Raw genomic sequence first — 27,973 nt, 5'->3', positions numbered from 1 at the left:
TTTTTCAATTCAGTATCCCTGGAACACAACAAAGGAGGAAAAGATTCATAAAATTTAAACTCATGTTGTGAGTTCGTAAAACATTTTCTAAAATCTTTGACATTTGGAAAGCACTGAACATTAAAGAGCTTTGATCGCAAACCTTCTTGAAACTTTTATCCTTAGCTGATCCCTTCCAAATCGTAGGGTATTAAGAGTGTTCTGTTGATGTTGTTGTGTTGATTTTTTTGTTTGTTTGTTTAAAAGAAGTCATGATTTTAAATTATTTAAGTACATCTGATAATCAAAATAACAGTATCTTGTTTTACAAAAATCTGTGAAAATTTGTTGATTCCACACTATGATTTTCCTTGAAGCTGAATTCCAGAATTTGTCCACTGAATTATTTCATGAACTTGAAAGTGGAATCAGAATCTACTTCAGTAAAGTGCATAAAGGATTTTTGTTTTAAAAGGGCTTGTTTTTTTGCTTTTAGCTTTGGAACAGGTTGTGTTTCCCTTAATGCTGATAACAATAACCTTACTGAAATCCACGGATGATTTGCAAGGCTATGGATACGTAACTAGGGGAGTAAAAGTCTTTTTTTGTTATTATTATTTATTATTATTATTTCCAGTATTGTAGAGTTGGGTAGTTAGTAGCACCAGTCCTACTTAGAAGGGAAAGTAGTCAGGCTGATTCAAATTTTTGAATTTGTCTTGTAATTTATGGCTCCTGATGAGCTGTCTCTGCTACCCATTATTACACTCTGATTTATTTATTTATCTATCTATTTATTTATTTATTTATTTTCATTCGAAGGAGCTTGCACACTTTCTTCCTGTTGAGAACAAGATGCGTGCAAACCTGCAGGGGATTTGCACGATATTCATGACAGTTTTTTAATGAAAGGGAACTTGATGTTCTTCCCTTTAAGCATTTGTATTTTCTCTTTGTGTATCAAGGCCATTTTGTGCCTAAGGGGTAAAAGTCACAGCTTCTGTACCATAAAATCAGACAGAGAGAGAAAGAAGGAGAGTGAGAAAGAGAGTTTTGGTTTTGTCATGTTAGTTCTCTCTTGAAAGGCAAGCAGACATTGTGAATCAAGTTGTGTTCTCATGATTCTCCCTACTTACTGCTTGTTTAGCTCACATGATTGTTTTCCTGCAGATATTTGCCATGCAATTATGCCCCAGGTAACATACCTGCATCTATAATTCAGACTTCTCTGTGTTCTTATTGAAGGTCATAAATCTGCTTCCTTAAAAAAAATAAAAATAAAAAAAAAAATAAATCTAGCTAATAAAATTCCTTCTACTTGCTTCAGGGCAGGATATATTGACAAAAGATTAGTGGTTTTGTTTTATAACAGGGTTTAATGAGCATAATATTTGATTTCAGCTTTAAAGTACTAGTAACTTAAACTTACTCTACCTGGACATATATATAAATGATAGAAGTAGTAAGATTGGGACGGAGTGTGATGAAAGTGAGAGGTGGGAGACTTGTTTCTTTGTACCGATGCAAGTTTTTATTTTTGTTTGTATGTTTGTTTGTTTTCTTGCTTGTGTGTTTTTAATCAATCTGCTGCTCACATGAAGAAGTACAACTCTGGACTTGATAATAAAGTGTAGTCTGAAACCCCCTGCAGAGTCCAAAAGTCTTAAAAACCAATTTCTTTTTTTTTTTTTTCCTTTTCCACAATTAAAGGCACTTGAACTAGGACAATAGTATTACAGATATTACCAGTCCCTTTCCTTATATCTCTTCACAATATTATTTTGGTAAAAGTATATCTTTTTTTTTTTTTTTTTTTACTGTTAAAAAACTTGCTATCAGAAGAGCTGAATGTATCTGCTAGAGGAATCCAGGTGTAGTAAACGTCTTGTGTAAAGAAAGCATTTACACAGAAAAACAATTTCTTTTATGAGATCCCAAATATTATTATAAATCATCTAGAAATGATTACATGTATAGAAAAATGAGACCGACAGTGCCTTTAATAGAGACTGGCCATTTAAAAATAGCATTTGTAAATGCAATGGTGGTAGACTATTTTGAAGTGCTACAGGTAACAAAAAGAAAATAGATGCATTGCTACATACATGCATATTCAGAATAAGCCAGACTTTGATTCTTTGATTTCATTCCAGAAAGTGGTTTGTTGAATAACAGGGGAAATAGTGCCATTGTGTTAAACCAAGTTTTAATATATGAATGAGTAGAGAGCCTTAGTAACTGCAGCTGCTGATCCATGGCTGAAACAGCAGACAACCTGCATGCAAGAGAAATTTAGACACATTAAATATTAATGATGATTTTAAGATGACTATACCTTTTCAAACAATGCTTATTCTACAACTGTGCTTTCAAAACCTTTCTATTTCCCACATAGTTGTCTGCTTCTAAATCAAAATAAATATGTTTTATTTAAAATGCATGAAACCTGAGAATAACAGTCTATGGATTTACTCCAGATGCATACTAACCACCAGAATAAGCATTTCAGAATATGGTTTTACATAATACACTTATCTGTTTCATTTGGCTGTCCCCATAAACTCAATACACTCCAAGCATAAACAGGTTGTTAAGTACATTTAAGGATTTTAGAATGAACACCAGAGCTGCCGTTATCATTAAAATGAAGTGCTGATATTGGAGTCAGGCCACATGGAAATGTTTACCCAGCACTTAACTAGAATTTCAATTTTTTCTTACTCTCCGGCACAGGGGTATGGGTGGCTCTGATATGTCAGCTGTCATGTGAAGATTAAAAGCTAAATGCACATAACACAATCTAAATATGTAACAGTCTATTTCTACATCACAAGATGATATAATAATGTTAAAATATTGCGATACAAATTATCAGTTTTTATGGCTTATTTTACTTATAGATAGATATTCAATGTTAGTTCTTAACACAGTATCACATAAATACCTACAACCTGTCAGCAATATTCTGTTTTCTGCATGCAAAGCATCATGCATTTTCTTTGAATATTCCAGATCACAATACTGAGATAATCTCTGAATCCTTCAATAACACAAGAGGAAGGGAAGTGATGAGACAATGTAAAATACAAGGAATAAGAAATAGTGTGAGTTGACTGTTAGTGTTGATCATCTTTTTCATTCAAAAAGGATGTTTCTGCTTCATTTCACAAGTTATTTCTAAAACTGTCATGTTAATTGATTCTTGAATATTCTACTTAATGAAGCTTAGTCAAATATTTTCTACAAGTGATAAGTTTGAACAAAGAAACATGCAAGAGAATAGCAACACATTTTTAAAATATCATTTAATAGACTGAAAAATATCACATGCACAAATGTGAACGTATAAACTTCTGGGCAAATTATTTCATTTACCCTTGATTTCCTCAGGGAATATACAGTAACACATAGACCAAGTATTAATATAGATGCAAATAACTTTAATATTCCATATTCCACTCTGTGTTCCAGACCAGCCTTGGCATTAAAATCTGATACAACTGATCCTTTAGCTTAGTTTATATATTCACTAAACTGCCCTGCCTTTATTGAAGTATGGGAATGAATTGTACTCTACTATTTATGATGAGTCATCCTGTTTATTCTTTTTCGTAAAAAGAGCTTCTTGTAAATTACAGATTTTTCGGAAGCTCTTAGATCAGAAGTTTTTCAAAGACCTGGTTAGAGTACGTACATTCTATATTGCATAATTATATTTATTATCTGTAATAGAAAAGAGTATACAATCTGCAAGAAAGAAAAGACCAGAAAGAAAATAAGTCAACCAATAACACCAACTCAGCAAGAAAAGGAGCTGTCCTTGCTGTCTTAATGCTCTCCTACATATTAATCTTTGGGGTAGGAAAAAATCCTGACCTTCTTTTTATATTTCATTATATGCGACTTATTTCCTACCGCTACTGTGCAAGGTCCACCAGAACTAATTCTTTGATGGGTGTTTTCTATTTTTCTACTTCTTACTTTTTCTTAAGGTCAACCCCTTTATCTTTTTAACAATAGACCAGAAAATAACTTGAAACACAAGAGAGAAATAATAAAATTGTTAGTGCTGGAGATAAAACAACTACAATTCTCCTACAACAAACAAATAAAACCAAAACAAGATAAAATCAAAGCAATAACAAACAAACACAAAGAACGAACACTTAATGTCTTTGAAAGATTCAGGAGAAGCCAACAAGGGGGTGTTAATCTTATGAAAAAGATGCAAAATACAGGGAGTTATTCTCTTGTCAACTAATGAGTTGAACGTGTGAAGAAAAGGGAAAATGGGAAAGCAAAGACGGAAACAGGAAAGGGAGGAAAAAAGGAAAAGGGAAAGGGAAAAGAGGAGAAAAGAAAGACAGGATTTTAACTTCTGAAGTGATGTTGCCTTTGAAAACTTATGCTACCCCCAGTGCTGTTTTTACAGACCACTTCAGGATTTTACAGACCACATCAGGATTTTGCATAACTCAGATTGCATAACTCAGTCTTGCTTTAACAAATAGTGAATAATAGATTGTGTGACAGAGAAGTATTTCCTTAACATTTGTGAATAATTTACTTATATATCTGTTTTAGACATTAAGTGCTTTTTTGTTTGTTTGTGTTGTTTTTTTTTTGTTTGTTTTGTTTTGTTTTAAATCTGATCTCTATAGGTATAACTGATAGCCACTTCTTGAAGACATTTTGCCCAGGAAAATGGGAAAGCCTTTCTTCTGGACACATATTAGAGACATCAACACATGTTGATGTGTAAAACACTATCTTTTACATTTTTTTCACTGACATTATAAGTTTTTACATTATGATATGTTCCAAAAAAAAAAAAAAAGTATATTAATACACTTATTTTAAGGGGGTGTATTTAATTTAACTTCATACATGCATTAAATTTTTATTGCAGTTGCTTGCAGTACTTTTGGCTTCCTGACCTTCAGGCTCTTCTTGTCCATTAATAATAATAATAATAATAATTTGCTTTGACACACCAGATATGACAGCAAAATGACAGATCTGCAGTTTAAAGGTTAATTTCCTTAAGAGGGCCTCTGGGCTTATCATAGCATCAAGAGATCTGTTTCAATTACTGAAACAAATAGACTTTAAAGTGGATGAATGCACACAGCAAATTTGTTTTTTGTTAAAATAAGGAAAAAAAAATCCCTCTATTATCCTTTTGATGAAACTACACTAATGTCTGCCTGATAAAATGTTTCCTGTTTTTACGCTACAGATTTGCTAAATGCTTCTTCTTAAAATCTCAGAGTAAATAGAGATTTACCTGGGCATATAGCAGAGAATTGTGTCAACTTCCTTGAAATTTTAGTTTGTCTGTAAAGTATAGAAATTGATTCATTTTGACATCTTTAGAGGACTACCAAAAGAGAAAGAAAGATAGTGAGAGGAGGAACAGGGACAGAAGTCCTGACTTTAGTATATATAAAGAGAAAGAATGAAGGTAGTAAAGGAGGGAGGCAGGAAGGAAGGAGTAATCTTTGCATGCATATTTGGTAAGTTTCTAAAATTGCTAAAAAATTGTCATGCAGGCATCAGTCTTCCTTCCTGTTCTTTTAACTTAACTAAATGTAGTGGAATATTCTATAGAGTCAAGAGACATTTCTACTAATTTCTGGTTAAAGTTTTTTTTCATCCTAATTAAAGGATGAAAAAAAATCATATCTATTGAAGAATCTGTTTTTCTATTTAGAACAATAATCTTTCTTATCTTGTAAAGTTTGAAATTAGAATAGACAAGTCAGAAAACATTTCAGATAACCAAGTCTTTTTCTGAAATAAATGGTGTGAATCATTATAATCATTGGTAAATTATACTAAATCTCTTGTCCAGAGATACTGGACAATGCCTACCTCTATTTCTGTGTATTGTTCAAAACTGCTTAGGGAGTCAGAGGAAAACAAATAAACAGTCATCATCATCTGATACAGTTCTTGAATTTTTGTTGAATTCAGAAAATGGCTCCCAGCTCTTTTTAACTTAATTTTTTAAAGGCAGAAAATGTCTGCACAATAATATCAGTAATTTGCAATCATTAATAATGTCCTAGTGAGATGGATATATAAATTCCTTTTAGGGAAATATATATCATTCTTCAACCTTTACATTCTTTACTAATATAATACTAATATAATTTACCAATGTTGATATAAAATTATATCAATGTCAGATGTTATGTTTTTCTATGTTATGGACACCAGTCACGAGGAACTCAGCTGAGACTAACAACTTATTTAGCATAGGTCACTAACAACTTAAAAATGCTCAAAAGTCTCAGTGACTACTGTCTGTAGATGATTCAGAACAGTGAGTTAAAGGTGAAAGACTTCATAAAACATTTCCATCCCACTAAGCCATCCAGTCTCCTCCTCTGCTCTTTTTCATTATATTTGACATTTTTTAGATTTAATCTTGGTTCCAGACTAGTAGCTTGTAGCTGTGGGCTGAGAAGATGAGATTTTTCCGAGCTGTAGAACATATTAAATAGGAAAAATATGAAAGGCATGTGGAAAACGCAGGCCATACAGTTTAATAGTTAGTTGCTAAGCACAGCCACTTTCAGGAAAACTCAGTTTCTCATGTTCCTGAGAGCCAAACCAAATTAGTGACAATGGAGCTGCTTTTTTAACAACTGTGATTCCTCTGTGAAACACTACCTGACCTTGGCACCGTGGAAGGGACTGATGAATTTGCTCCTGTGTGGGGAAAGAGTGGTTTTACCTTTCATTATTTGCAGAATGGGCCTTATTTCCTCAGCTGTGCTCTCTTATCCTTTTTCTGAACCCATACAAACTCTCACTTACAAAGGCAAATTGAAGGATAATAAAAATAAATAAAAGCATAAACAAACATATGATGTTTGGCAATGAGTCAGGATATTTTTACAGAAGGAGAAAAAAGAAAAGATAAATAAATAAATAAATAAATAAATAAATAAATAAATAAATAAATAAAAAGAGACAAGAAGGATATAAAATGTTACTAATGTTACTATTTTTATTTCATCTTTTAAAACAGTATCTATGTGCTCCCATAAATTGTGATAAGAAGATACAAGGCTAAACTACTGAATAACTTGTCTGTTCTAGGAGATTCAGAATAGTGTAGTAAGTGACAAGCTCAATCATATTCTTACACATTCTTAGCACCAAAACAGTGAAATGGTAATACCAGACTGTCACTTAATTACTGTTTTGTCAAAGTCCAAGTGAAGTAGTCCAAAGGGCTTAGGAAATGCAATTAGACTGTTTTATTGTTGTTACAAAGGTTTCTTTAATATTAGACAACGTTTATGTGGCTGTGGATTTACAGATTGATAAAAACTTTAAAAATATGTATAGATAGATGTGCAGTTGTCATATATGCTTATACAAGTACAAATTAGTAAATATGCATTATAGAAATATATAAATAATTACTTTTAATTAATAATTATGCATTGGATTTGTGTGTGTATATATTACCTGCGTACCCACAATTGCACATGTTCTATGCCATATGATTGTACATGCAGAGTTTTTGTAAGTATGGGAAAGTGTATATAGATATATGTATGCATATTTAACTTTTTGAAAGACTGAAAGGACATAGAAAATCGATAACTTTACATTACAAAATAGTTCCATATATATGCACTGTTCCATAACAGGCATATACTCCATATATACAGAGTAGGTTTTAAAAATACAGCTATTCAGGTATTGTGATATAAATACTTAATTTTAGCTAACTACACAGAATTCACTTGAGATGAATGGAAACCACATTAAATCTATTGTCTGATTGTTATAGAAAAGCAATGGATTTGAAATATGTTCATTATATTACAATGCGTAGTTGCTTTCTGCTCTAAATAATCAGAAGCTAACAAAAGGCAACAATTAATACCATCTTTAGTTCAGTTCCACTGACAAATTTCTGAGATTGCTTTGGCTGGTGACTGCATGATGATTAGAGGTGCTACACAGACAGAAAATATCTACATTTGTACAAAAGTTTGCATACAATTGAAGATTTATTCTTTACTTCTCTGTGGGATCTTGTAGTGTATATTTTGTAAAGAGGAGAATAATGTTTTAAAACCTGTCGGTTTAATTTTTCATTCAGTAACCTAGCATGTCTTATTTCTACATCAGAGAACAGACATATAGACATAGAGGCAAGGGAAGTCCACAACTCTGAAGAGCACATAAACTTTACCTTCGTTTTTTTTTTTGTTTGTTTGTTTCCTTTGGTTTGGTTTGGTTTGGTTTGGTTTGGTTTGGTTTGGTTTGGTTTGGTTTGGTTTGGTTTGGTTTCCCCACAGGGACAGTCCCAGGGCTGTCCTTAACCAAAATCAGAATCAATCATCCTCTTTCATCTACCTTTATACAAATCTCATGTCTGGTTTCAGTAATGTGATAATGTTATATATCCTAACTCTTTACTCACATTTTAGTGTGGGACAGAGCACCTGACCTGTGTCTGGTCTCTCCATGCTCATTGCCTTGGACTAGCAGAAGACATTACAAATCATGGAGCTGCCAGTGCTAATCTCTGATCTGTCCATGCTCTGCAGTAGCCAGTGGCTTAGAGGTACTTTAATTTGAGCAAACACTGTAATTCAGAAAAAAAAAAAAAAAAAAAGTCAGTTTTTTTTTTTTTCTGCATCTGACATTTCACCATAGTACAGATAGAGAATGTGAAATATGTATATTTTCCATGGATCACCAGGCCTATTTAAAAGCAAAATCAATAAGCCTACCTGCAATAGAAAAGGTTTCAGGTTAGATTTTTTTCTTGCATTCCTTTGGCACTGCAATGAAAGGCAGAGTGTTCACCCAGTACTGTAACCTAGCATGCAACAAAATGAATTCTCAGATTTCCTTTAGAAAAAGATCTTTCAAAATGTTACTTCGGATTAAAAAGAAGATTCCTCACTGTGAACACCAAGTATCATGGGTATTACAGCAGAAAATATTTTAATACCTATTTCTACTTCATGAGTAAAATGAATCCTCTGGGTTATATTTCTAACCACTTCCAGGATTCTATTATCCTTGTTTCACCTAAAATTTATCTTTGTTCCAGGAAAATAAAAGCACAGAAAATAATAATAATAAAGGAATTAATACAATCTAAAGATAAATGTTTTCAAGTATTATCGAGAAAGAGACAAAAAATACCAGTGAGTCATCAAACAATCACTGCTTAAATTGGCTAGCAGGGTAAACTATCTGTAAAGCTGACTTACAAATTTGGAAAATGACTTAGCTATTACGTCACTTGCAGCTTTTCCTTTCTACTTCCACCCACTGCAAGATCAATCAATAGTTAATGTCTTCTATGATAATCAAGATGCCACTGTGTAAAATTCACTTTTTTTTTTTAGATTTTATGATTTCATTCGGGATTCGTCTAATCTGTAACCTTTTAATTTCACTAGTTATGTCTATATGTGGACAAACTGAGAGGATGATTTGGGAGCTATTGTTATCACTGTTGAAGAAAAGAGAGGAGTCTTTTTTAATTATTACATCTACCATGTAATATTTACTGAAATGTAAACCTTAATTGTCTCTGTTGGTGTACCTTTTTATGTATGAATTAAGTCCTGTCTTTTAAAAGGAGAAAAGGTGATGAAAGACATATTTTTGTGTTGATTACTATGATAATTAGTGCATTTTACAATGTATCTTATATGACAGTCATCTTTACTTAACAAATGTGTGCTTCATTGTTCTAAAATGCATCTTCCTCTTGAACCTGGAATGATTTAAGCTGAGTTCATAATTATTTAAAAAGAAAATGTTTTCTAGTCTTCAATTATAATATGACTATACCAACAAAAATGACATGCCCTTCTGGTGAATAAAGTGTTACAGTAACTCTCTTCTCTCTCTTTGGTGGGATGTAATGTCAAAATGGAAAAATAATCACTCCATTCTTTCAGCTTGTTGCTGATATTGATAAACAGAGAAAATCACAGGTATGCGTGAGAACATATTGTCCTTACTTCCTATCTGAATGCAAATACCTTTCAATGGGACAAATAAAAGAGTAAGGCAGAGATTAAATAAATAAATAAATTCAAAAACATAGATGAGAATATTCTATCTTCTTTTGATCAGCAAGCATTGGCGAGCATTTAGGACAAAGTCAAGATTTTACCTCATCTTTAACAATACTTTGCATCAATTTGTGGACTGCAACCAGAGAAAGGACAAATAAATCAAGAATACCCTCCTATTGGGAATGTATAGCAACTCCATCTTAGTATCCTAAATAACATAGCACCATGGAAACACTGAGTATTTCTGTCCAGCATGGCCACTTTTGTTTCACGCATTTTGCCCTGTGGTCTCACTACATCTTCAGTAAGGTAAACACAAACTGATGCTGAAAGTGTTCTGACCAAAGTAAGGCTGAGTTTGCCTACCATGCAACAGGGTCTTCCTGGCTCAAAAGTCTACATATCCAGTTCATTTCTTTCTAAAGAATTAATGAGCTTGCCAAAACCAGAGTAACTGTTCCTGCAAAGGATATTCTGAGTAAAATGTAGACCTCTTTGACACCAGTGGCAAAACTCTCACTGTCAGTGCAGCAAAAGTTCAGCAAATTTTATTGAATTGAGAGACAGCAGTAGGAAACAGAAGTGTTTACATTTTCATTTGGGTATTTAATGGGTTGTAAACTTTAGTAGTTTGACAACTCCCTTTAGTATCAATAGGAGAAATGTAGCTAAAAAAAAGTCAGTTCTTTTTGAGAACGTTAAATTAAAATGAAAAGTTTTATTTCAATGAAAAACATACCTGTTATTTTCCCCCAAGACTGGCCTTAGAATTTAGATGAAAGTTTACTTGTTACTTTGAGAAAATGTGATGCTTTTCACACCAGGGTCAATGCTACCAGAAAACAGCATTTAACATTGATGGTCATGAATAACACAGCACATAATTTGGCAAAATTTGGAATAAATTACATTTAATCCTATGTACATACTAAATACAAATGCATAGTACTTCTAGATATGAGTATACACTGAGTTCATGTATGGAATTTTTAGAAAGAATATTTCAGAATGTAGATCGTTGAAGTAACATTTAATTTTAGGGCAAGGACTCAGGCAGACCCTAGGAAATTGGAATAGAAAATCATCTGGTTCCACAGCAAAATAATGAAGACAATCTTCTCAGAGTTAGTCACATGGATTATTCACCTGAAAACTTTAGTTCTAAATTGATTTCTGGAGAAAAACAGTGAAAAATAAGGGAGTCTAAAGGAAGTCTATAATATTTGTACTAGTTTGTCAGGCTGTAATGTTGTTTGGTGGTTCCATCAAATAGAGAAAATAGTGTCTTTAAGAAACAATTAGTCAATTATTGAGAATTTCATTTTTCCACAGATGTTGTTTATTAATGATTCTGTCAGTTATCAGCTGGAAGAATTGGCAAGTGTCGAAAATATATTCCAATGCTATATTTATGTTGACAAAAGAATTTGTTCATACTGTCCCAAATAACTTAATTTCTAACATCTTCTTTCATGCAGTGCTTACAAATACAAACATTGTCTAACAGTTAAACAACAAGCTCACCTTTACTCCATTAATCTCAGTGGTATAAGAGCTTGGAAACTCAAAGATAACATTGAGACTATTAAAATGCTGATCATTTCAACAGGCAGAATGAGGGCAGTAGGAAAAGAAAGAGGCAAGTGGGAAATGAAAGCAGCAGCAATAGACACAGGCAAGATTGGGTTTAAACAGGCAAATTGGTTTGGGAAAAGTAAACAAAAGAAAGGCAAGTATATCAACTGTGGTAAGGTAGGGAATAGCTTCTCAGTAAAAGCTGCAGAATGCAGTAACAAGGTAGTGCAAGTTCTCCCTTTAATCTGTGTAAAGCCTCAAGTAAAATAAATGAGACAATTAAATACAGTAACAGTTCACAGTTCTACTCCATTCTAAGATCATCATCTCCAATATGAAACTTGCCAGAATTCTTTCTTAAATTGTAGGCTCTCTGGATTGACCGTATCAGTACAGCCAGGAAAAAAAAAAAAAAAAAAAAAAAAAAAAAACAGGAAACAAACAAACAACAACACACCTTCACAGGTTTCATAGAGGCATGTAGGTTTAATGGCATTTCATTATAGTGTAAAACAAATGTTTTTAGAAACCATTACATGTGAAGAGCCCTGCATTCCTGGGAATTAACAGACAGGCTTAGCACCTGTCTGTTAATAGGACATAGCGATGAATTCCTTGTTTTGCTTTGCTTGCACATGAGGCTTTTGCTTTCCCTAGTGAACTGTCTTTATTTCAACCCATGAGTTCTTACCCTTTTACCTTTCCAATTTTCTTGCCCTTCCCACCTGGGAAGAGTGAGTGAGCTGCTGTGTGGTGTTGAGCTGCCTGCTGGGGCTAAACCACAACAGTCCTTTTTGGTACTGAATAGGAGACTCAAAGGGTTCAAGATGGTGACAAGTTTGGTTGCAGTGTGGAGTTTGCTAGACCAAATTTATAGATGTTATAGCTGTTGCTAGTTGGAAGGCTCCTGTGTTTGCCACAGGGCTTGCTTGCTTTACTGACTCCAGTGCTTGTTAGCGGTTTTACCTTCTGCTGTTTGCTCTACTCTTTTTCATCTTGCTTTGCTATGCCTGGGGACCTTTTAATAACAGCTATCCTATAGGCCCCCTTTTGGTGCTGGAAGGCTACTATAAGAAGGCCTCTGGGGAGCCAGAATTTTCTCTTCTCTGGTGTGAACAACTGCAACTCCCTCAGCCTTCCCTCTGATCATCCTCGTACCCCTCCTCTGGACTCACTCCAACAGGTCTGTGTCATTCTTATGCTAGGGGCCCCAGAGCTGAACTCAGTACTCTAGGTGGTGTCTCATGACAGCAGAGTAGAGGGGAACAATCACCTCCTTCAACCTTTTCGCCACACTTTTGATGCAGCCAGGACACGGTTGGCTTTCTGGACTGCAAGCACACATTCCCAGCTTATGTTGAGTTTTTCATCAACCAACCCTTCCAAGTCCTTCTCAGGGTTGCTATCAATGCATTCTTCAGCCAGCCTGTGTTTGTGTTTGAGATGAAACCAATACAGGTGCTGGACCTTGCACTTGGCCTGATTGAACTTCATAAGGTTTGCATGGGCCCACTCAAACTTCTCCCAGTGCAATTTGTGACCAATGCCTCTTATCCCTAGGTTCTGCATCTACAAGAGCCTGCCTTTGTAAGAGAGTGGCTACACCATGTGGAGAGTGAAGTCACAGAGCAAGTACCCGAAGAGGTTGTGCTATCTCCCTTTTTCTATATATTGACAAACAGGCAGTTCAAGGCTCCACACTCCCTGGTCCCACCTTCGAGTTAGACCTCAATAACCAGAGTGTTGGACCAGATTACCTCCAGTGGCCTCCTCCAGCTCTTTTTTTTTTTTTTTTCCTAAATCTTGGCTACGATTCAAATTTCCTAAAGATTTTTAATAAGAAATGACTACTGTTATATTTACCCTTTTGTCTAACCCCTTTTCTTTATCCCTCAGAATCTGTGGAATTTGCGTCACAAATGCTTTTGGATCCTTCATTTTCTTAAGAACATTCTTTCAAATAAGACACTACTTCTTGCTGTTATTTCTCTTTACATCAGAACAAAAAGTACTTTCCCCAAGACTATGTAATTAATCTACACACTATAAAAAACTGGCTCAGTACATGAATTACAACTGAACCATTGCATTTTCTACTCCAGCACCTGTCCAATAGTGTCACAATTAAACCTTTTGTATTAAAGATAGTGGTACTGTAATTCTCTCTCTCTCTCTTTCACGTTCTCTATATATAGATATATAACATATATATCTATATAATATATAATATATAATATATTTCTATATATAATATATAGAATTATATATATTTATTTATTTTCAATATAAAGTTTTTATCTGAAAATCATAATTCATAAAAAGAAAACAAAATATAGTCATTTTAGTTGAACTTTCCAGCCACTCTTCCCTGAGCTTATATTGTTCCATTAGGTTGTTATGTCCCAAATGTAGCACCTGGCATTTAACTTTGTTGAATATCATACTATTGGATGTGTCCCACAGATCTAGATTATCCAGATCCCTCTGCACAGCCTTCCTATCCTCAGGCAGATTAACATCCAGCCAGCTTTTTACTCAGCGAACAGTACATCCACCTTAGGATGACTTTATACTTGTTTGATACAATTCCTTCACCAAACTAGTCAGAGTGTATGTGGGAAGCATTGCAGCAGTACTGCAGGGAAAATTCTACAAATTTAACTCCTCCAGTAGTTATACTTCAATTTATTCATGTCCCTATTCATATAGGGACAAAGTGCTTTTTTCCATTCTCATATTCTTGAAGTTTTGGATTATAACTTGTAATTTGAAGACATACTTTACCTGTTCTTTGCTTTTTTTTCAAGATATTACAGATTTACAGAATCTTAACAAGTGATCCTAATTTATTGGCATATCACACAAACACTACAGGAGAAGTTTATACCATGTGGCCACCCAATACTGTAGATCTCCCTTTTCAAAAGTCATTAAGTACCAATGGTGTCCCCAGCATGTGTCATGTCCTTTTCTATGTAAAATGACTATGTAAGCTGCAATAAATTTTTAAGTTGACTTTGCTACAGAGTCGAAATGACTCTAGGAGCTCTCTAGATAGACTTTATGGCCAACACTGTATAAAGAGATATATGCAATTATATAAAGTTACGTAATCTTGGAAAGCAGGATAGGTTTTTATTAATCTCATTTACAAAGACATAGCAAGGTTTCTGTACATGCTATTTTGACTAGAGAACTTCTTTTGCTATCTCCAGCAGAACCTAATACCCTTAAATCCAGAGATCAGATTTGGCTTTGCTAAATACTACTAAGCATTTATGACAAGTGTAATACTCAACCTTGTTTACAGCTTTAAGATATTTTTGCATAAAACTGTAAATTTAGAGGACCTTACTTCTTCAGTTTTACTGAAAAACAAGATGTTCTGCCTTCCCTTGTCTTGCAGGGACAGTTAATTGCTTGGATCTTCTCACTTGCCTCAAGGCAGCTAAAGCAGTTTTGCAATAGAAATTGAGAGGCAAGACAGGGAAATTCCATTCGTTCCGATTTCTTATTTCCACTTGTATAATTCTATCCTTTCCCCACTCAAGGCTGGAGATGTGAAAAAGCCATCATTCTTCTTATTTAAGTATTCTCCTTATTTAAGTATATTCTTTAACCTTCTGAGTAGCAGATTGCTAGAAATCTGAATCAGAGGTAGAGAAACCCAAAATTTATTTTGGTCCTTTCTTCAGTATAGGCAAGAGGTGGACAAAATAGATTTAAAAAACAAAACAACAACAACAACAGAACTGTAAAAGCTAGATAAATTCTTGTTATTTCATTTTTCATTATTGATGAAAAGGATGTTCAGGAAACCACAAGCTACACCAGCATGCTGAATATACATCCTTGAATGGACTATCAGTTTTGTTTATTTCTCTACTGGGAGTGGAGTGCCATAAGCAGTTGTGATGGAAGATTTTTAATGCCTGAACCAAACCAGTGACTGATTTTTCATATGCACTATGGTTTTCCACTGAATATAGGTACAGATAAGTTGCTACCTTTCAAAGAAGGTTCAATTCAGTGAACGAGTTGGAAAAGATAAAGCCTTTTTTTTTTTTTTTTTTTTTTAATTTTGTTGTTAGTTCCCAGTTTTAGACTTGGCAATTTAGGAACAAAGACTAAAGAAAAATGGATTGTATCATTAAGATTTGGTAGTGTCTTCAGCCTTCAGGTTCAGAAATAGCAACTACTATTGAGTGACTGTTTAGAGGGACTAAATACTTTGACCAGGAGTAAAAGATATTTTGGAATTCTAAGATTCTAATATAATTATTATTGTTTTTTTTTGAAGTCAGCTTTGTATGTAAAGTGATGGTGTTCTTCTTCAATTAATGGGATAACTTTTTTTTTTCCTCCTGCATTTGGACCTCTGGTGTTGTTTCAAATGCATCCAAAGTTTCAAACAGATTCTGCTCATTTTGGAGAGAAAAAGCAAGCACCCCATAAAAAATCATTTTACCAATTCTTGTATATAGGGTTTACACCACCATCTACTCAAATTTAGAAACAAAGACAGAAAATTCTAACTTTCATTCTACTTTTCTGTCTTAAAATGAATCATAGAATCATAGAATATCCCAAGTAGTAAGGGACCCATAAGGATCATCAAGTCCAATTCCTGGCACCACACAGGTCTATCCAAAAGTTCAGACCATTTTACTAAGTGTACAGTCTAATCGCTTTTTAAATTCAGACAGGCTTGGAGCAGTGACTACTTCCCTAGTGAGCCTGTTCCAGGGTGCAACCACCCTCTCGGTGAAGAACCTCTTCCTGATGTCAAGCCTAAACTTCTCGTCTCAGCTTAACACCATTCCCGCGGGTCCTGTCACTGGTGTTTACAGAGAATAGGTCACCTGCCTCTCCACTCAGCCTTGCGAGGAAGTTGTAGACTGAGATGATGTCCCCCCTCAGCCTCCTCTTCTCCAGGCTGAACAGGCTCAGTGACATCGGCTGCTCCTCATACGTCTTCCCCTCTAGGCCCTTCACCATCTTTGTCGCCCTCCTCTGGACACTCTCTATCAGTTTAATGTCCTTCTTGTACTGTGGTGGCCAGAACTGCACACAGGACTCGAGGTGAGGCCGCACCAGTGCAGAGTAGAGCAGCACAGTCCCTTCCCTCGACCGACTAGCAATGCCCTGTGTGATGCACCCCAGGAAACGGTTGGCCCTCCTGGCTGCCTGGGCAAACTGCTGGCTCATATTCAACTTGCTGTCAACCACAACCCCGAGAGCCCTCTCTGCAGGGCTGCTTTCCAGCGTCTCGTCGCCCAGTCTGTACATATTGCCAGGGTTGCCCTGTCCCAGGTGCGGGACCCGGCACTTGCTCTAGTTAAACTACATGGATATTTAAATGGATATTGTCTGTATTCTTTTTCAGAGTAAGATGCATAGGATCCATCAATGCTAAGCTGTAATAAAACCTACCAAAAGGTAAGTTTCTTATAAAAATAAAGTGCTGCCACAATAGCCAAGATCTTAGAATGATTCATAACTTATAATGAATACTTTTCAAGCACTGAATTTTTTTCTTTTTTTTTTTTTAATTATTTTTTTCCCCACCTGCTGGTTTTCATTTGATAATGACCATCATCTACTCTTCCACAATACAAGGAGGAGCTTAGGATTGCAATTTTAAATGAGCCCTTTGAAAGTATTATGTTTTCAGCAACCATTTCTGCTCTCTTTATGAGAACTGATTAATTTTCTGTCATTCTTTGTCCTTGTTACAATTCTTGTTCTGTGAATAGGACATTAAACTTTTCAAGTACAATATATTATGCACTTGCTGTACTGCATTAACCTTTCAGGTATTCTGTATTTTACTATGGTAGCAATTTAATTCCTTTTAAAAGTTTGACAGGGTGGCAGAAGGGAAGGTGAACAAAGCTGCCCAGTGAAATTCCAGAAAACTGACAAGATCAACATAAAAGGCTTCTAGCCTGTGCAAAATTAAGATAATATAAAGCTTAAATTTTAATGTAAATATTATCAGGAGGACAGGAAAAAAAAAAAAAAAGTTGATATTATAGTGAAATAGAGAAATAGATTGGTTTAAAACACTTTTCTATTCATGCTTAAAATTATAGTTTTAAACCATGTGATGGTTTCCTAAACTTAAATGGTGCCTTGGGTTCTCATTAGTAGAAGAAATGTCTCCTTCTTTGGATCAGTTCATTTTGTATGAGATTTTTGCTTAGAGATACTATTTGCTAAAGACACTTGACAAGCTGTAAGTGTAATAAATGGATTTAGAATGCACTTTTTAATGTCATAAAGTTAGTTTTGGTCACTAGTGGGATTTTGTCTGAACAAAAAGTTTTACTTGATCTTGATCTTCAAAAAGAAAAAAAAAATCATTAAAATAGTTAGGCTTTGTGCCTAAAGGCCTCTAGCTAATTTAAAACTAAAGTCCAGTTAAGCACCAGCTTCTAAGAGCACAACTTGAAGGAATATTTTACTAAACTCCACATAATGCCATGAAATCATAAAAGCTGTTCAAGACAAGACCTGATCAGGAATGCTGCTTCATCATCATTTTATTATGTAAAAGTAAGACAGGTAAATTACTTCTGTACTTTCAGCTCCCACCAGAAGGAAGCTAAAAAGCTTATAAATAATAGTTTTTTAATTTTTTTTTAATTATTTTTTTTATTCTTCCTCTTGTCCTGACATCAGGTTTGGAAAGAGAGTTTACAGAAACACTTTCAGAGAGTTTAAATTTATGTTCTAGAACAATATTTCAGTTTCTGTATTTTCCTTAGACATGATAGTTTAAGTCCTTCATTTATTCTGTCTTTTCCACATTTCAAGAAAATACAAAAAAGATCTCTGCGATGTCTACTGTGAAGATGAAGTGAATTATGAAGCAGAACAAAAAATGAATTATTAATGTTCAGACTATCATTTGCTGTCTGGATGGACTTATTAACAAGCAGATGAGAAGATGTAAAGTTTTGACACCAATTTGTGGCATTTGACTTGATATTTTGAACTCTATTGCTAAAAGGCATGTTCATAGCAGAGTAGATTTTGTTGCTGGGAAACCTAGTAGTACACAATTGTTTAATCTTAAGCAATTCTGGAAAAAAAATAAAAAAAAAAAAAAGAGGAAAAAAGAAAACCTTACTAGCATAATGTTAAGATATTATTTAACAATTAAAAAATAATAATTTGAAGACAATGCCTAAACTCTTGTATTTGTGTATTTCCCCTCTTTAAACTGAGCCACAACACATAACCAAAAAACTAACAAGAATATTTTTACCAGAACATTTTTAATTGCACAAAGCTTTGAAATTCAAGAATATTTTAACTTGCAGTTGTTGATTGCTAATAAATTATGATTCAAACAAAACATAAAAATGATATTGTAATATTCCATTCATATTTTTTCAAATGAATTGAAAATAAATACCAAAAGTATATTTTGCAGAAGATCTAACAGAAGTTAAATAATATGCACCTATTAAATAACATTTTTTTTCCTAAAGAAAAAATAAAGCTTTGATTTCATATTTTCATTCCATTTTTATCTTTAAAAATATTTTTATTTCAGAAATACATTGCACAAGTGAGAAAAACATTTTTTGTTGTTGTTTTGGTTTGGTTTTGTTTAATAATATAAATGCCTTGCCCTTATGGTCACTTTCCATGCATATTCAATAAAATGTCAATAGAAGCTTTCACCGAAGTCACTTATGCTTCCATAAGACAGAATTTAGTTTGAAGTGGCATAAAAATTGCTGTGTTTCTGCAAGAGAGTATCAGGATTTGCAGAATGACAAGAGAAATTAGAATAGATGCACTGACTGACAAATCTGACAATCACAGTTTATGAACTGTGTCTGTGTTGTCTAGCTGTGATCCTGAAATTTTAGGAAAGCATGGAAAGACAAGAAAAGTAATGACTAAACTATCTAAATTGAAAAGGAACTATTTATTTTTTTATTACTGGGGTTTGTGTAAGCTTAGCTGTCATGGAGTTTATATTTTACTGGTCTTAGAAATTTCCTTATAAACTAAAATGTAATTAATAAGAATTATGTTTTATTGGTATAAGGTAATTTCTTACCAGAAGACTTCTGTAATTTGTTTTAAAAATGTCTTGCCAAAGAAGAAGCATATGTGACTTAAATACCAGCTTGGAAGTATGGTAGGACTCCTGGACTTTTACATGTTTTGAAAAACAGACAATTTTTATTTAGTAGTAACATCATTTGTAGGTCATGTGATTTCTTGAAACCTGAATTTATTGTTTGATTCCCCCAAACTCATGTCCTCCTAAGGACTCTGGCTATCTTAAAGAATTAACTTGTAGGGAGATGAACCATAGCATCATGGCTTTCCAGTGACAAATAGCAAGCTGATAATATCACCATGATTGTCCATGATTGTATGTTCCAGTTGCTGTTTTAAAGAAATGATGTTTTACAAACCTCTCCTTGAACTAGGTGTTCATATATACACAGTAGTATTCTGTCATGGTTCAGTCACTGAAGATCTTTTAGTACCACATTTTAATTACTGTACACACCTGTGCCTTTCATAAGATACGTGATGAAGGTTAAAATATCCTGGGGCAATGGAACAAGTCAGGTTAAATAAATAAATAAAAATCAAGGGGGCTTTTTTTTTATGGTGAACCTAATTACAGAGCATGTAATTAAGATTTTGATTAATACGTTAAAATCTCTATACATGAGAACAAAGTAATATTCAATGTCATTCAGAAGTCTTTCAATAAAACTGGAACTATTTAATGTGTTTCTGTTTTTTTTTGTTGTTGTTTTATTTCTTAAAGGATATCATGTACTGCCAACCTATCTGTTGAATATCTCTTTCTAATGGCCTTGTAATGAAGACCCCAACAAACTGCTCAAAATATACTGTGAGATGGTAAAATCTGTACAAGACTGTTTAACAGTACCAAAATTAATCCTTTGCTAAAAGAGAACAAGAGGCATCTAGTTTTCTATCACTAGTGTATTTAAAGCAAGTTACCTGGTCTCTTTCCTGTGTGTCTAAATCACTGAGTTTAACACACATTGTAAGAAGTTCATTTTTGATTAGCAAAATTCATTTGAAAATATTGTTACTTAAGATCACTGAATAATGGTACTATTTTAGTGAGGTTGCTAGTTATGAAAAAAAGGAGGAAAAACCTCCATGTCTGTCTGATCCTGGCCATGTGATTTTCTATAATTCCTTCAGTTACTGGGAACTGTCACACTTATTTTACATTTTTGGCTCTTACAATTATAGCTCAATTTTATAAGGAAAAATTAGCTTCCCTAAGGTAAGATAATGTGTGTTAAACTCAGTGATTCTCTTGTTATATGAGAGGTGAGATCCAGACACTGTGAATTCCTGGCAGAGACCTATACTTTCCTGTGTTTTCTTCATTTGGTGGAAGCTATTTTAATGTTATTTTATATTTTGGACCAGAAAAGATTAAGTTTTAGAAGAGGAAATGTAATTCTTTCCAATCAGAACTCTATTGTTCTATGAAACCTAAGATCTAGCCCTATAGATACCCTGTGTTTTATCATACTATAACTTAATGTTTCAAGACTAATATGAAACTAAATATAATTTAGACAAAGCCTAATGTCTTATAATATGTTGAGTAGCTTAATTAGTCCTTTTTCTAGTGTTGAATTTTGATTAAAACCTTCAGTCCACACATTTTCCTGCAAATCATGTAAAGGCATTGCATTTACGTCCTTTCTGTTTATTCAGTTTTCATGTATAGAGTTTGTATTTAATTCACAACAATTCTGCCAATTTAGACTTAAGTGACTTGAGTTACTTGGAGAAATACCATCTTGAACAGTTTTACTTAAATATATATATATATATATATATATATATATATATATATATATATATATTTCTTGCTCATATTTGTTATTTATTGATGGTTGGACCTGATGATTGTTTCCAACCATAATAATGATTCTGATTTATTCATGTTCAATCTTTTTGCTCCAGTTCTCTCAATAACTTAGTCTATCTTTCTAGTTATTTCAATGTGCAATTTGATTCCTGAGTACATAAATAGACTTTATACAGAAGATGTGATTTTCTCTTGAATTAGTTAAGTGAGTTATACATCTGAATCCTCTATTGGATTAAACTGGGATTACATGGATTAAGATTATTAAAATAACAGTTATTAACACATTCTATTCTGTTCTGCTCTATTCTATTTAGTTCTATTCTATTTAGTTCTATTCCATATTGACAAAACTGGTACATCAGACCCAAACAACCTCAGTAAAGTCTAATAATAAATAGCTATTTAAATTATACTTCTGCTACTCTAATATGAAGGTAAGAGGTTTATTCTTATTTTTGTGTAGCTTTTTTTTTTTTTTTTTTTAAGTTTATTTATTGGCTAGATTTTTGGCTAGATTTTCCCATTTTCTCTGACTTTATCACTTTATCTTCTTTGCTGTTTTTTATACCTCGTCTCTTCCTGAGCATTACTTATTTCATCCATATCTATTTTAGTGTAGCTTTTTTCTTTCTGTTCTCTGTTTGCTTCTATCCATATTTCTGAATTTTGTCCTTTCACCTCTATTCCCTAGTTGTTTTCAAGCTATATGGCCATCACCCAGACTTCAGTGGAACAGCTGTTTGCATGGTACATGGGGCAGAAAGAGCACACTGAAAAACAACCCAGCCCCAAACACCACAGGATAGGTTATTTCTGTTATTTCTGGACACTTTATTGTGAAAGCAAACACGATTCTGAGTGATACTGAGGATGAGGAAAGGCAGATGATAGACTTTCTCTTATCTCTAACATAGTGCTTTACATTTGAATAGGTTAGGACTATTACACTACCTTTTGGTTATAAAACAAGAATGTTGCTTTAAACACAGATGTGGAAACACAATGTCATTAATGGAGAATGAGATTTCTGTAGCTAGGAAAAGGTTTCAGACAGCCAAGCACTGGTTAAAACCATCCTAAAGCATGAATAAAAACAGTCACTTGAAGCTATTTTTAAAAACTCTCACACTCTCACATAGCAGAAGAACAATGGTTTCCCACATCAAGACAATGACCCGGGGGGGAAAAAAAAAAAAAAAAAAAAAAAAAGAAAAAAAAATGATTGTATCTTAAACATAAAACCTAGAAAAATACGCTAGGTACATATTATTACAGAATCATAGAATCATAGAACAGCTTGGTTTGGAAGGAACCATACAATCCATACAATTTCAACCTCCCTTCCGTAGGCATGGATGCCACCCACTAGATCAAGTTGCCCAGGGTACCATCCAATGCAGCCTTGAACACCTCCAAGAAAGGGACAACCACAGCTTCTTTGGGCGAATTTCTGTACCTCACCACCCTTACAGAGAAGAATTTCCTCCTAACCTCTAATCTAAATTTCCCCTCTTTTAGTTTAAAACCATTCCACCTCATTCTGTCATTATCTGGTTGAGCAAAGAGTCTTTTTTAAGTCCCCTTCAAGTACTGAAAGGTTGCAATGAGGTCACCCCAGAGCCTTCTCTTCTGTAGGCTGAACAGCCCCAGCTCTGTAAGCCTTTCTTTGTAGGATAGGTGCTCCAGCCCCTTGATCATCTTTGTGGCCCTCCTCTGGACCCACTCTAACAGATCAACATACTTTTGTGCTGGGGGCTCCAGACCTGGGGCCTCCAAGTGGGGCCTCACAAGGACAGGGTAGAAGTGGAAATCTCTGTTTAGATTATTCTAGGGCATGAACATGGAAAAAGACGGAGTTGTTCCCAGAATTTTGGACAGTAAGCATCAATTCAGACACTCATCTGTTGCTTAAAGATTTCTAGCATATTAGTAAATCTCCCATGCAGCTAGGACAAGAAGGAAAACAACAGTGACAAAATCTAATTAAAGATAAATAAAATAGATGAAGATTTTCATCTATTAAAATTATTATTTCTGCTTTTCCGATGAGGTAAGGTTTCTGTGAATTCTTGCATTAATTAAACTACTAATATAACAACTTCCCTTCCTTAACAAAACTCTTCATAGTTCATAGTTCATTCATAGTTCCCTTCTTCATTTCTTTTAATCCTGCAGTGGCTTGTAGTGTTCTTTCTCTTGCCAGATGCTCCCCATCATTGTATGACCATGAATGCGGCATCAATAATTATAACAAAAAATCTTATTACCAATTCAGAACAACTTTTTTTTGCACATATATCAAAAAGGAAGAAACAGTTATAAAAAGGACAACCTTATGTTACTGTCAGAAACTATATTTAATAAAATTTTTGACCTTGTGTTTGCTTTTCTTCCTTTTTTTCTTCCAGATTTTATCTTCTATTCCTACATAGCCATCTGCGATCTTCACATAGAATATAAATGCTTTCAGGATGTTCATGCAGCAAAGAATACAAGTAGGATGCTAGAAATGTTAGTAGCTATTAGGCATTACAAACAATACCTACAGCAGCAGACAATGTTTATTCTGATATTTTCCAGTTTTTACTGCAAAGCAGACTTTACTGTGCTACCTCAAATATTTTTGTTAAATTCAACATCAAATAAGACATGAGAAAAAATAAGGTAAATAAAAATACTCATGTTGTCATGCTGATATCCATTAATACCATAACATGATGTTATTCTGGTAAAATCAAAGATTCTAGAAAAGCTTTGATTTGAGGATAACAGAGCTGAAAATAACATTTGATCCATCTGTATTCAGTGATGGGTATGTAAGCCCAAACTCTTCACTACTTTGCACCTTTCCATTCCCCCTCCCTTCTCGTTTTGAGGTTTCTTCACATAACTGTCTTAAGAAAAGACAAATCTGTACAGGTCATATGTTAATGTCTTTAAGGATGTAGAAGTCTCTGAAGCCAGGGAAAGACAGCTATATAAAATACATATCTGCTCTTGGAACCTTTTCACCTTCCACAGTTGAGGTGGACGACAAGAAAGTTGGGAGCTTGGACTAGCAGAGAACAGTGGACTTCAAGAGAGAAATGAATCAATGTTAAGGAATTAAAAAGGTTCACTGAGAAACATTTTTTCTTCTTCAGGGCTGGGAAAGCTGCCCAATACAGTAAGCATTTCCATTGCCTGGAAATTACATTAGAATATCTGGGAGAAGTTTCCTTTTAAAATATGGATCAGGACTAGATTTTTGGAAATATACACATGCGTAGTATATTTGAATGTTGTGTGAATATTTACATGTGAATAATAAATCAGTTATTTGTGTTGTTATGGTAAATGTTTGTTGCATAGACATCTTGTTGCTCCAGAAATCTGGCACTTAGCAATAAAATAGCTTTTCAGACCAGAATAGAGCTCTTTGACTTAACTGTCTGTTCAAGGGAGAATGATACTGAAAGTAAAGACTATGTGATGTAGGTAAACAAATTTAGCTTCATGTTACCATTGTGCTTTCAAGAATTTAGATAAAACCATAGGGCTGTCTGCTGGTGCAAAGATGTTTGTGTCCTTTAGCTGAAGCACCACACTGACTCCTTTCTAGAGTCTTCTCTGAGGAAAAGAAATAAAGTAGGCTCACAGCTATGCTACTTTTCTGGGTGTACAGCTCTGTGGAGGAGCTGGCTGGGTCCCCCCTTCATAATCCTGGTGAGCCAGCTCAGGCAAGTCAGGTGAGGCAAGTCAGGCAAGATCTATAATTTTTAAAAGAAACAAATTGAAACGATCAAGAGGTTATCATTTTCAGTCTCAGAGATTAAATTCACATGTGCAAAGTAACAGAATTTTCTGTTAAAATATTCCTAAGAATTTACCATACTGTGAAATGTTGTGCCTGATTTCACTGAGGCATGGAGCTCTGTTTCTTAAAGGTAGCTGAGCTATGAGAGGTAGTGATTCAGAAAATACAGTTCATTCCCTGAAAAATGTTTTTCTTATTCAGAGCAGAAAATATTTGCTCTGTGTTTATTTATTTATTTATTTATTCACCTTTTGTGCCTAAAAGATGTCAATATTTATTCCTGGCTATGTGACAATGTTATTGCCAAGGACTGTATTTTAATTTCATTACCTTGAGTGGTAGCAAACTGGCATGGGTCTTGAATAGACATCTCCCTAAGCAGTGTGGTAGAAAGGCCTAGTTAAACAGAAATTGAAAAAAGAGACAATGGGTTTACCCATTTTAAACAGCTGTTGTGAATGCTGTTTGCTTTATCGTCCTGGAAATGGTATATCTCATTGAGAAGACAGAAACCTGGATCACTTCACTTTTGCATGTATCCCCTGGCAAAGGAGACTGCACCCTCTAACTCACCAAAGGCTATTTATTTTTCTCTCTTTCCTTATGCAGATGCTAGAATACGCAGCAGATGCTAGAATGTGCACAGCTGTATCAGGACTTGTTACTTTAGCAGAGGTTGTGAAAAAAAAAGAACAACATGTGTCTAATGGGTTCATGTGGATCACATGAAAATATTATCAAAAAAGAAAAACAGGAACACCACAAAATCTTCTATATGTACCAACAATAAAATTCAGATGTGCTTTTTTTTTTTCATTTGTACTTCATACACTACATGAAATTATGCAGTTTGTTACCAAAAAATGAAGTTTTAAATTAATTTCTATAAGAATTAGTGGTCATTTTAGCTGTAACAAATTCAGGTCCAAATCACGTTTGAATTTTCCTACTTATATTAGAAGCAGAAGAGTTTACTTTCAAAATTCCTCAACCTACATCTTGAATCAAAAGCACTCTTTGTCAGTGCCAGATTATCTCATTTCAGCAACAATATATTGCTAAAAGAAACAATGTGAAACACTTGCACTAAATGTTACAAACAGTCTTTGCTTCTGCAAAATATTTCCTTTTGCTTTATTTATAGAAATAACTATAAGCTGTTCTACCTACTTTAAATAAAAACACATACTATGTGAAAGATTTACAGTTACCTAATTAACTTACTCAGCCATAACTTCACAAAGACCGTGATTTGACCATAAAAAAGTAGTTCCTTTCAAATTTCCATATGGTTTTCAGTCCATTTTTAATGTGATATATTTTTAAACTTGTTACTCAAGCAAAGGATGCTCAGCTGATGTGGAAAGAAATTTAGTGCCTTAGGTACACAACAAAATGACTACGTTTTTCTGATTTTACTCAACTGTGTACCTTCTAACGTGACCTGGAGAGAAAAGACCTGTGTCAAGCTCCTGTCGACCTCTTTCAGGACATGCCTCACCACACAGTTGTGGTATCAGACAACATTAATGGAGCTACTCCAGTTGGTTGGTAGATGAGGCAAAGAATCTTTTATTATGGTGATATTTGCTGCTGAACTTCTCCACCTGCCACCAGCATGTGGAGTCACAAATCACTGGCTTAATCACTGAATCTGCCAAGCATCACATGTTTCTTGTAAAATAATCTCTTAGTAGCCTAGTAAAATAGGCTTCTCCAGGTTTCCCCATGAGGCTCTGAAAATAATCTGCCAAGTGAGATGCGAAATTCTGGGTGACCCTCTGTCACTGGGATCAGTACCTCTCAGGCCCCAGGTCTGAAATGTTAAACATATGACTGACAGCTTGGTCAGAAGGTTTTTCTCTCTGAAATGCTGGTGATTGATGTTCAAGGAAAATAAAGATGTTATTCGAAAACTGGAAGAGTCATGACATCTGAGAGATTGAATTGTGTTGTGCTGGTGAAGTGCAGCAAAAACACAATCACTAGATACTAGACTTTTTAAAGAATACAATTTTTACATGTTAAGATATACATAATGTTGCAGCAAGGCAATATAGAACATTTTTATGTGGTGAAATCCAGAATAACCACACAAGTTAGAGATATGATAAAATATTTCAGAAGAGGAACTACAGAACTACATATTTTATTCATACACAATGACATTATCTTAGTAGATCAGGTAAAATTCTTGCTAAAAAATAAAATAAAATAAAATAATTAAATATTTATGTAACCCATTAATCAGAAAACGAAAAAATATCCCCTTCAGCAATAAAGATTTTTGAATGGCTAATTACCAGAACATATTAATTTTTAAAAGATTAATTTTTTTCTTACTATACATATCTAATATTTGGTATTTGTCTTGTCTAACATTTGGCATTTGCATCTGGGGAAAGTTCTGGATGCCTGCTTAGTGCATTTGTCCTTAGAAAGGGAATATATCAAGGCAATTACTCATTTTCAAAAAAGTAATTTACAAGTAAAATTATGTGTAACATTATTCTGAGAGTTACTGAGAAACCCCTGAAGGACAATGCGGTCACTGGTCACAGACAACATGGATTCATGAGGCGAAGGTCCTGCTTAACAAACTTAATTTCATTTTATGACAGGGTCACCCATCTAGTTGACCAA

General features: G+C 34.1%; 1 long non-coding RNA gene across 2 annotated transcripts in view; it reads left to right on the top strand.

Moving 5' to 3' along the window:
• LOC140002331 (uncharacterized) overlaps window positions 1–18,679 on the top strand; it is a 38,126-nt gene extending 19,447 nt beyond the window's left edge. The window contains exons 3-4 of one of the 2 annotated variants that reach the window (XR_011808696.1): window positions 17,014–17,066; window positions 18,447–18,679. This is a non-coding gene — a long non-coding RNA (uncharacterized lncRNA). Of the gene's footprint in view, window positions 1–17,013; window positions 17,067–17,488; window positions 17,587–18,446 lie in introns of those variants that run through there. The other variant, XR_011808695.1, reaches the window with a different exon arrangement.
• The last annotated feature ends 9,294 nt before the right edge of the window (window positions 18,680–27,973 follow it).

The sequence above is a fragment of the Anas platyrhynchos genome, chromosome 4 (genome assembly GCF_047663525.1).
Source record: "Anas platyrhynchos isolate ZD024472 breed Pekin duck chromosome 4, IASCAAS_PekinDuck_T2T, whole genome shotgun sequence".
Lineage (NCBI taxonomy): Eukaryota > Metazoa > Chordata > Aves > Anseriformes > Anatidae > Anas > Anas platyrhynchos.
This window is presented reverse-complemented; position numbering and strand designations above follow the sequence as displayed.